The sequence below is a fragment of the Paramormyrops kingsleyae genome, unplaced genomic scaffold (genome assembly GCF_048594095.1).
Source record: "Paramormyrops kingsleyae isolate MSU_618 unplaced genomic scaffold, PKINGS_0.4 ups247, whole genome shotgun sequence".
In the NCBI taxonomy this organism is placed as follows: domain Eukaryota; kingdom Metazoa; phylum Chordata; class Actinopteri; order Osteoglossiformes; family Mormyridae; genus Paramormyrops; species Paramormyrops kingsleyae.
Genome location: NW_027326185.1, coordinates 1 through 10446, shown reverse-complemented (window position 1 = coordinate 10446; position 10446 = coordinate 1).

Below are 10446 nucleotides of genomic sequence, written 5' to 3'. Positions count from 1 at the left end.
GGTGGGTCTCGTACTGAGGCACAGAGAATGGGTCCTTCCACCCTGTGAATTCCCTCATTCCCTGAGCGACAGGTTCCTTCCACGCTAATGGGGTGACGGTGGTTTCCAGAACTGGGGCTTCTTGTTCCCTGTCATGCACTTGGCTTTGCTGGACCAATTGCTGAGGCTAAGAATGAAGTCGTATCCTCACCATTAAGCCTCTGGACAGCAGTTTCTTTTGCTGACCTGTTACATAGAAACACTTCTCTTTATAGTAACCTGCAAGATGATTACAGCAACCATTCTGCTGTTATTCAGTCAGTGAGAATCATCTCCCTGCTGGTCCATTCCCGGGTGGGGGGGGCTCTTTGTATGGGCCCCCCTTGGATCATCCTGCAGTGTCGGGGGGGAGGTGTGCCGGGTCGCTGCGGTGGGCGGCGGTCCGTCCTGCTGGGGGACGGGCTGGCCCCCCCCGGTGTGTGGGGGGCCGTCTGCCTGGGAGGGTGGGGTGGTGGTTCCGGTCCCTTCGGCCCTGGACCCGCCTGCCTCGGTGGGGGGGTTGCGGGTGGGGCTGGGGGGCTCGCCGCCCGTCCTCCCTCTGCGGGCCTCCCTGTACGGGGGTTGGTGCCCCTTTAGTCCCTCGCGGGCTGCTTCCTGGGTTGGGCGGGTGGTTATCTCCGGGGCACATGGCCGTGGGCCCTTGTGCTGGGGGGGCGGCAGGGTGGCCTCGGTTGCCTGGTTTCTCCTGCCTTCGCAATTATTATTATTATCACTGATGTTGTTATAATTTTTGTTGTTTGATGAGTGTTATGTTTCTTATGGTTGTTTGTATTCTGTATTCCCCTATACTTCATTTTTTTCCATCCCACCTACATTATTAGTGTTATTATTTCTGTATACCTTTTTGTTTCTTCTCTCCCCATGGTGATTGATGTCTGTTATTGTTACGCTTGTTGTTTCTATATCCCCCCCTGTTTTTTTTTTTTCCCCTTTTCCACGGTACTGGTGAGTTCGGAGCAGCCACACTCTTTGCTCTTGAATTTAGTGTAAAATAACGTTGTCCTCCGAAGAGGGGGGGTGGTGGTGGGCAATAAAAATAAAAAAAAAAGCAAGTACTATATTGATGGTAAAATGTATAAATAAAATTACATGAAAGCATGCATATAAGAAATAAGAAAATAAAAATTTATGGAAATGTAGTACAATAAGTAACAGATGTAAAGAGTAAGAGGTTAATTAAAATTAAATGAAATGTGTCATTAAAAACTTCATGACAAAAACCATAGGAGAACCTGGAAAGCAATAGAGAAGGTGGATCTTTAATTTAAGATTTATACTCTTCAATAGTAGTGCAGGGCTTAATGTGGAGACTATTCCAAAGTCAGGGGGCAGCTACAGAGAAAGACCGGGGGGGGTTGAATATGGAAATAGCAGATCTGAAATGTATTGTGGGGCTAATCCACTGAGTGCTTTAAAAGCAAATAGCAAAGTTGTAAGGAAAGCACTGCAGAGAGAGACCCTGGTATTCCAGTGAGGAATGGATACAGATTAAATAAAACCAAAATATGACACAGAAGGTGAGACTGAACTCAGACCTCAAGCTGATGAAGGAGGGATGTCTGCCTCTGAGCTGCACACTCAGCCCACTGAGCCAAGCGGCGGCCTGACTAAGGCAACATCAGACAGGGAAAAGGCACAGAGTACAGGGCCAGACGGGCACCGACCCTGACAAGTAATATTACAGTGTCAAACTCATGATGATGAACCATGAAAACCTGGATATAACTGAGGAGGACCAGGGACCCCATTGTGTACGAAACATCATTGTTGTTGCATCACTTCCTGTGTGATGTGTAAAGTGACCCTTCCCTCTTTACTGTGACTGCTGTATGTGAGCATAGAGAAGACAGAGAAACAGTGAAGTTACGGAAAATTGGGACGTGAGTGTCAGTCTCCACAGATCTGAGGTCAGTGAGACACATAAAAAGGCTCCTCTGATGCTCCTCTTCATCCTCTGATGGGCCACCAGGTGAGAATCACTTACTTTAGGATGGTTATTTTTTCACTTCCTGTTTATAATGACTAACAGCAGACATCCTAGGAAAATGTACAAATTCACTATAATTTGACATTAACTGTGTATGAGCCCTCTGATGGACGGGCATCTCCTATGGATTAATGTCAGGTAAGAGGTTATGCTCAGAGTAAAGACGTCTGGGCTGACTGACTGATTTTAGAATTGACTGCAGTCTTTTCTGTGTCCACCATGTGGCAGCAGTGCACAGAAATGTTCTAATTCTATCCTGTCTGAGTTGGGTGAAGTAAGATCTGTTTCGCTTCTGCTTATGCCCCCACCCCCCACAAAGCTCATTCTTCCTGGACCTCTGTAGCCATATCCTTAAACTCCATGATTATGAGTTCATTACAGGAACAGATGCTAATGTTGTCCATGACCCAGTCCTGGATAAATCCGATTCTCTCTTAGGTAGTCAGGTATCCCCTCTAGTCACCAGTATTGATCAATGAAGTATCTATTGTTAGAAGCTCCTTTTCTATCTGAGCATATCCTTGCTAAGTTTGCATGAGTGCTCTGCTCCCAAAAGCCACTGGTTTTCTGCATTGTATCACAGCTGCACCCAAACTGGTGTCTGAAGCATCACACTGGAGAATCAAGTCTTCCTTGGGATCATAATATTTCAGTACTGGTGCATTCACAATGGACTCTCTGATTTTGGAGAATGCAGCATCCTGAATGTCTGTCCACTCCCACAAACTGCCTTTATGGGTCGGCTGTCGCAGAGGCTCACACTGGTCTGAACGGTGGCTGCAAAACTTGGCTAAGAAATTTACCATTTTTAGGAGTCTTTGCCTCCCTTACCATGTGTTGGGCATCTGCTGGATTGCTTTGCCTTTTTCTGGATCAATTTGAAGTCCATCCACTGTCAGTAAATATCCTATGAATGGAACAGCGTCTGTCTCACTCTTACTTTGCATTTAGCCTGATGTTTTTCTCAGTACATCTGTTCATAAATTACGTCAGTCTTCTGTCACGATCTTTCTCTGCCAGTTCCATTGTGTCTCCCTCACCTGTGATCGAAATGCCGTCTGTAATCACATGACCTCCCTCCAAGCCGTTCCAGGGCTCAGTCATCATTGGAAAATCTCTGGTGCTGATGCCCATAGGTACTGTATGCACAGCCGCCTGTACCTGCCACAAGGGGGCGAGAAAGTGGTCGGGTAGCTGAAGTTTTCCTCCAGCTTGACAGGCCAACAGGCATTTCTGATGTCACACACTGAAAAGCTTCTTTAGATCTAGCAAGATGTCATCAATGGTAGGGAGAGGAAAATGGTTCCTCTTCAGTGCTTTATTCAGTGGTTTAGGGTCTGTACACACGCTGAGCTCACCGTTTGGCTTCTTTGTGAGGACTAGGCTGCTCCACTCCATGCTTTTGTCCACAGGTGTTACTATTCCCCTCCTCTTTAGGTGAAGCAGCTCTTCCTTTAAAGCAGACATGATGGAAAGCAGAACCTGTCTCTCTGATAGCTTGATTGGTGTTGCCCTCCTGTCTACTTCTATCTCATATTCTCCATCCAAGCAGCCATCGCCTTTGAAAACATCAGGATATGTAGCTTTAATGTGCTCCACTGTCCATGGCCCTTCTGTGGAATCTTCTGTCACAGCACTGTCTAGTGCCAGTATATTCTCTTATTGCACCTTCAACAGATTCATAGTCCATGAAGACTACATCATACCTTTTCATATTTTTAGGTTCTTCAGTACGTGTTTACATCAGACGAAGGCTACAGTGTACTTTTGTTATACATTGCTAGTAACTGATTTGTCTTTTCAGTCAGAATGTCAGGAATTACTATGTGTACAGAAACAATATTGCAATTGGCCCCACAGTCTACACTAGTGGCCAAAACTGTGGAAACACGTAACATTTTTGGAATTCCGCTCTAAAATAGCTGTTAATTACTATAGGAATTTTGGTGGTAATGTCTATTAAAGAATGTTTACAAATATCATACATTGGATTAAATTAGTAACTTGAGCAGTTGAATAGTTCTGCAATCTAAGCAGGATGATCCCCAGACTCTGTGACACCCCTTGTGCTGGGATTCGTGTCCTTTGCTCCTGCAGGTGACCCAGTGGTGATGGGGTCAGAGCCCCAGTCCTTGGTATCTGTTTTGGCCCCAGCACCCAGCCTCCTGCCTTGGCCCAAGCCACTGGCCTGCACACCTCAGTGGATCGTCAACAGTACACTAATTGATCCATGGAGCGATAGCGACTGGAGGAGCCCAAGGAAGAGGAAGACCTTACTGGGCTTCTAGTAGTGACGCAGACAACCTGCCCTTACTGCTCCCTCTTGTTGCCCAGAAGGTCCGGCTCCCTGGAACTCAGCCATGGAAGGCCACTCAACACATCACTTCTCTGCGACATGGTGCCTCGAAACTCTCCACAAATTCTTCCATTGACTCCCCAAAGCACACAGCTGCTTTGCTCGCTTTCACTGGACATTGAAAGAGGAGATGGCGGAAGGCAGCTGACCTGATATCACTGAACCCAGTTCAGTTAGTGCCCAGTCCCAGTGAAATTGCTGCAGCTTCGCCCTGTGGATGAATAATTAGTTAAAATTTACTGAACAGGTAATCAAAGTTCCCTTCAAATGACTCAATTTTTCTTGTACGTGATTGTGTAATCACCTGGGTTACTCCCTTAGATACTCCATCCCATAATTATCGTCACCCTGACCTTCTGTAGGTATTAATCCCATGTCAGATGTCTGCACAGCTATTCCCTACCATTCTCTCACACAAAGTGCATCACAGAGCCTCTTTTGTTCAAACCATGGCTACCTTGTTTAATACTACAAATTCTATTGTCATCATAAGCAAATATATATGCCTTGTGCATAGTAAATCTTTTAGTGTCCAAGCAGCATAAAGAAAAATTATGATGCATTTTATTATAAGTTTTACACTGTATATAGTAATAATAATAGAATGACTTGCTGAAGTATTTGGTGCTAAATATTCAGCCTTGTGGTTTTGTCACTTCCTGTTTAAAGTGTCCACTCCCCTTTCACTCTGCCTGCTGTGTGTGAGAATAGAAACGACAGAGTCAGTGAAGGTCCAGAGGATAAGGAAGTGAGGGTCAGTTTTCCTCAGATCTGGGCTCAGTGACACACACACGTATGGATCCTCTGATGCTTCTGTTTCTTCTCATTGCTGGGCTCACAGGTGAGTGTCTCTCATTACAGTGGTACTGAGTAGAGATCTCTCTCCTGCTCCTCACACACTGTCAGCTGCAGTTTGGAGATCATGGTGTCAGATGTGAATTATGGCAGTATTAATAAAAACATCTTTGTCTTGGAAATTGGAAATACATATTATATTCTTAGAAATGTACCCTGAATCAGGTAATTGAAACTATATACATAATATCTAAATATACTGCATGATATATACAGTATAAAGAACATAAGAACATAAGAACTATACAAATGAGAGGAGGCCATTCGGCCCATCGAGCTCACTTAACTGATAGCTCAGAGTTGTTAAAATCTTATCTAGCTCTGATTTAAAGAAACCCAAGGATTCAGCTTGCACTACGTTATCAGTATTCCATACTCTGACTACACGCTGTGTAAAGAAGTGCTTCCTCAAATTTGTTTTAAAATGTTCTCCTGCTAATTTCCACCTATGGCCACGAGTTCTTGTATTTGAACTAATGCTGAAGTAACTATTCGGTTGAACAGCATCTAAACCTGTTAGAATCTTATAGACCTGGATCATGTCCCCCCTCAGTCTCCTTTGCTTGAGGCTGAACAGATTTAGTTCAACTAACCTTTCCTCGTATGACATTCCTCTAAGACCAGGAATCATTCTTGTGGCCTTTTCTAAGGCCGCAATGTCCTTTTTAAGATATGGTGACCAAACCTGCACACAATATTCTAGGTGAGGTCTCACCAAGGAATTGTATAATCTTAGCATTACCTCCCTTGACTTAAACTCCACACACCTGGAGATATACCCCAACATCCTATTGGCCTTTTTTATTGCTTCCCCGCACTGGCGAGAATGAGACATGGAAGCATCAACATACACACCAAGGTCTTTCTCATAATCAGCTACCTTTATTTCAGTAGGTCCCATAAAATACCTGTACTTTATATTTCTGCTCCCTACATGGAGTACCTTACATTTGTCTATGTTAAATTTCATCTGCCAGGTATCGGCCCAGTCACTAATTAAATCAAGATCCCGCTGTAGCTGCTGAGCCGCTAGTTCAGTATCTGCTACACCACCCACCTTGGTGTCATCTGCAAATTTCACCAGTTTACTGTATATATTGGTGTCTATATCATTTATGTAAATTAGGAACAATAGTGGTCCTAAAATTGAACCCTGCGGTACCCCACTATGAACGCAGGCCCACTGTGACATTGTGCCTCTTATAACTACTCGCTGCTTCCTATCTGTTATCCAGTTATCAATCCAGGTCGCTACAGATCCTAAAATACCTGTCGCTTTGAGTTTAAGTAAGAGCCTCTTGTGGGGGACAACATCAAAAGCCTTTTGGAAATCTAAGTAGATGACATCATAGGCCTTCTTATCATCAACTTCCTGAGTAGCTTCCTCAAAAAACTCCAACAGATTTGTTAAACAGGATCTACCTCTCCTAAATCCATGCTGGCTATCCCTCAAAATGCTATTTGCGTCCAGGTAATCTACCATTTTCTCTTTGATTATAGCCTCCATAACTTTACCAGTTATACAAGTTAGACTGATTGGCCTATAGTTTGACAAATTACTTCTATCCCCTTTTTTGAAAATGGGTGTTATGTTGGCATGCTTCCAATCAGAAGGTACCACACCTTCAGATAAGGATTTTTGAAACAGTAAAATTAAGGGTCGGCAAATAATTTCCCTCATCTCTTTTAACACTATAGGTAAGATGCCATCAGGGCCCTGTGATTTATTTATTTTGAGTTTAGTTAGGCTTTGCAAAACATCAGCTTCAGTTATATATATATTAGTTATAGACGATGCTGGATTTGTAATAAGAACTGGTAAGTTACTAGTATCCTCAACAGTGAATACCCGTGCAAAACTATCATTGAACTCATTTACAATATCAATGTCGTTTTCAATTATAAGACCCTTACTATCCTGCAGATTAGTAATTTCAGCTTTTAGAGTTCTTTTAGAGTTAAAATACTGGAAGAAACTTTTAACGTCATCCTTAGCCTCCAATGCGATCTTCCTTTCGACATTCCTTTTAGCTCGTCTAATGGCATTTTTTAACTCAGCCTGTAGATTTAGATACTCTTGCTTTATTTTGTCGTCATCAGTTATTTTCCATTTCTGGAACAAAGCCCTTTTCCTCCTTACTTTATACTTTATTTCCCTAGTGAACCACCTAGGTTGCAATTTCCTAGATTTATTCTTGCTGGAAACAGGTATGAAGTCCTCTTGCACTTGCAATAATGTGCTTTTAAAAAATTCCCATGCCTCTTCAACAGTTTTGTTATTTATCTCCATCCAGTTCACAGTTTCTAGTTTTAATCTCATACAATTGAAGTTAGCCATCCTAACATTATATATCTTTGATTTGGACTTTGCTCTTCGGGCACTAAACTTAACCTCAAATTTAACCATGTTATGATCGCTACTGTCAAGTGGTTCTAAAACGTCTAATTTACCAATCCTGTCCTGGTTATTAGAGAAAACAAGATCAAGAATGGCATCTCCCCTGGTAGGGGTGTTAACAAACTGAGTAAAAAAACAATCCTGTACTAATTCCACCATCTCCAGTTCATTTTCAGAAGAGCCAGCAACAATGTCCCACTGCATCCCCGGTAGATTAAAATCACCCATAACTACCACATCATTTTTATTGCTCATAATCCTAATATCACTGTATAACAATCTGCTTTCCTCGGCAGCTACATTAGGTGCTCTGTAACAAACACCGACAATTAGGCTATTTGAGTTTTTAGCATCTAATTTTACCCATATAGCTTCCGTAGTTTTACTTATATCAGTAAGCTCCCTTGCCTGCAAGTTTTCCTTTACATACTGTATACTGCAACACCACCTCCCTTCTTACCGGTCCTTACGGAACAACGTGTAACCATCCATATTATATTCTTGTCCATCCTTTTCTCTCAACCACGTTTCAGTTATTGCTATAATATCATAAGAGTCCGATGAGATAAGAGCCTCTAAATCTTGAATTTTATTCCTAATACTCCTGGTGTTTAAATACAGACAACAAAGGGTAGGCCTATTACGGTGCCCACTTATAATATGATTTTTTGGGGCTTTCCGTTTCCCCCCAGTTACATACTTAACTGACCTCCCTGCCCCCCCAGTCCCTAGTTTAAACATTCCTCAACTACTCTACAAATACTCCTTCCCAGTACACTGGTTCCCCTCCGGTTCAGATGCAACCCATCCGGCTTGAACAGGTCCCACCTGTTCCAGAAGGTCCTCCAGTGCCCCATAAACCTAAACCCCTCTTTCCTACACTATCCTTTTAGCCACGCATTTAATCTCCTTATCTCAGCTAACTTAGCCTGACTTGCGCGTGGCACGGGGAGTATTTCAGAAAATACCACCATGGACGTTCTGCTTCTAAGCTTATTGGCGACTTCTATAAATTTATCCTGCAGAACAGCCCTTCTACCCTTGCCTATGTCGTTGGTGCCAACATGCACCACGACAACTGGATCCACCCCAGCTGGGGCCAAAAGCTTGTCCACACGATCTGGAAGGTCTCCTACCTTGGCACCAGGCAGGCAAGACACCGTACGGGACCCTCTATCACGCGTGCACACATAACTGTCTACTCCCCTAATAATTGAATCCCCCACTACCACAACCTCCCTCTTCCTGGGGGGAGGGGGCTCCTCAGTGCCCAAGGGCCCACCTGCCTCCCCAGTCCCTTCCGGCTCTAAAGCTGGAAGCACCTGAAACCTGTTAGACACAGACACCTCAGGTGATGCCGCCTCTGTAACGTGTGTACGCCTTTTCCTGCGTCTACGACCTACGGTCACCCAACTCTCTCGACCTCTCTGCTCTTCATTCTCCCTCCTCCCCGCTAGTGGCGTACACACCATCTCCCTAAACGGCGTATTAACTAGCTCCTCTAGCTCACTGTTGCATTGGATGAGAGCCAGTTGCTCCTCAAGGTCGCGAACCTTGACCATGAGTGAGTCCACTAGCTTACATCGCTCGCAGATGAAGTCCGACTGGACACTAACGTCCAGAAGGGCAAACATCTTGCAAACGCAACACTGAGCCGGGCCCATAATTAACTAACTCACTATGACCCCGTACTCCCAGCCCAGTAAATTTATATAGTGTATTTAACTATAAAGATTAATTTGCGTAACGATAAATGCAGTAAAGTGCCGAGTACCTAAAATAAGTTATTACTTGTGTTAAAACAGAACTTAATTATTATTTTTGTTTAAAATTGTATTTAAAATTTTAACCTGATAAATTTACTACTACCTACCAGAAGAACTTCTGCTTGAACCAAGTATGAACTAAAAACAAAGCGAAATCGAAGTTGCTCTTGGGAGGTCGAAAAACCACAAAAACCCCCCACACAGCAGGCTACTGCCGGAGCGGGAAAAAAGTGGAAAATGTCCTCCCGGCCCCGACTGGCGACCGAGCAAAGCTCAGGAGCAACTGTCCTTTTCCGACGCTGGGTAGCGATACCGACGTTAGATATTATTAGTTATTATCGCCCCGCGGGTGTTTAAACGCGTACAGAAAACGCCGCTCACGCGACACCCGCAGCTCAATGTCAGTAATAATCACGCTGGTAATTAACAGACAGGACAGACAAGCACTCACGCTGACCGAAATAAGAACAATAAATAGAAATAAAACAGCCACCCACGTAAACAGGTAAAGCACACAAACACTCAAAATATACGTTCAAAATACGTTCAAAATACGTTCAAAACACTCCAAAAACAATCCCAAACAATCGCTGCAGCTCAACACCACTCTCTCGCAGCAATCAGTCAGTGCAGATAAACTGCCCCTGTCTCTTGTACCCTTTGGTTTTCTATGAGGCCTGTGATTGATCTTACTGGTGTCATTTCAGCAGCACAGGTGGTTATGTGAGCAGACAGCCGGGATGCCACCAGTCATTTCTGTGTGTACAGTCAGAGGGGTCTAAATACCCAGCTTCATGTATTACTGCAGAAGGTCTCAGTGCTTATCAGGGGGCAAGATCAGTGTTAGGGGTCAAGGCTAAACCTGGTTGTCTTTCACTCTGCAGCAGATTTGCAGAGCTAGTTACCCTCTAGCTGGTAGAGACTGGGGGCAGCCCTGGGGGCCTCACACCTCCAGGCTTGTGGTTTCGGTATCTGGTCCAGCTCTCTGTGGGCAGTTTGCATGGTCTTCCTGTATCTTTGCTGGTTTCCTCTCAGTTCTCCGGTT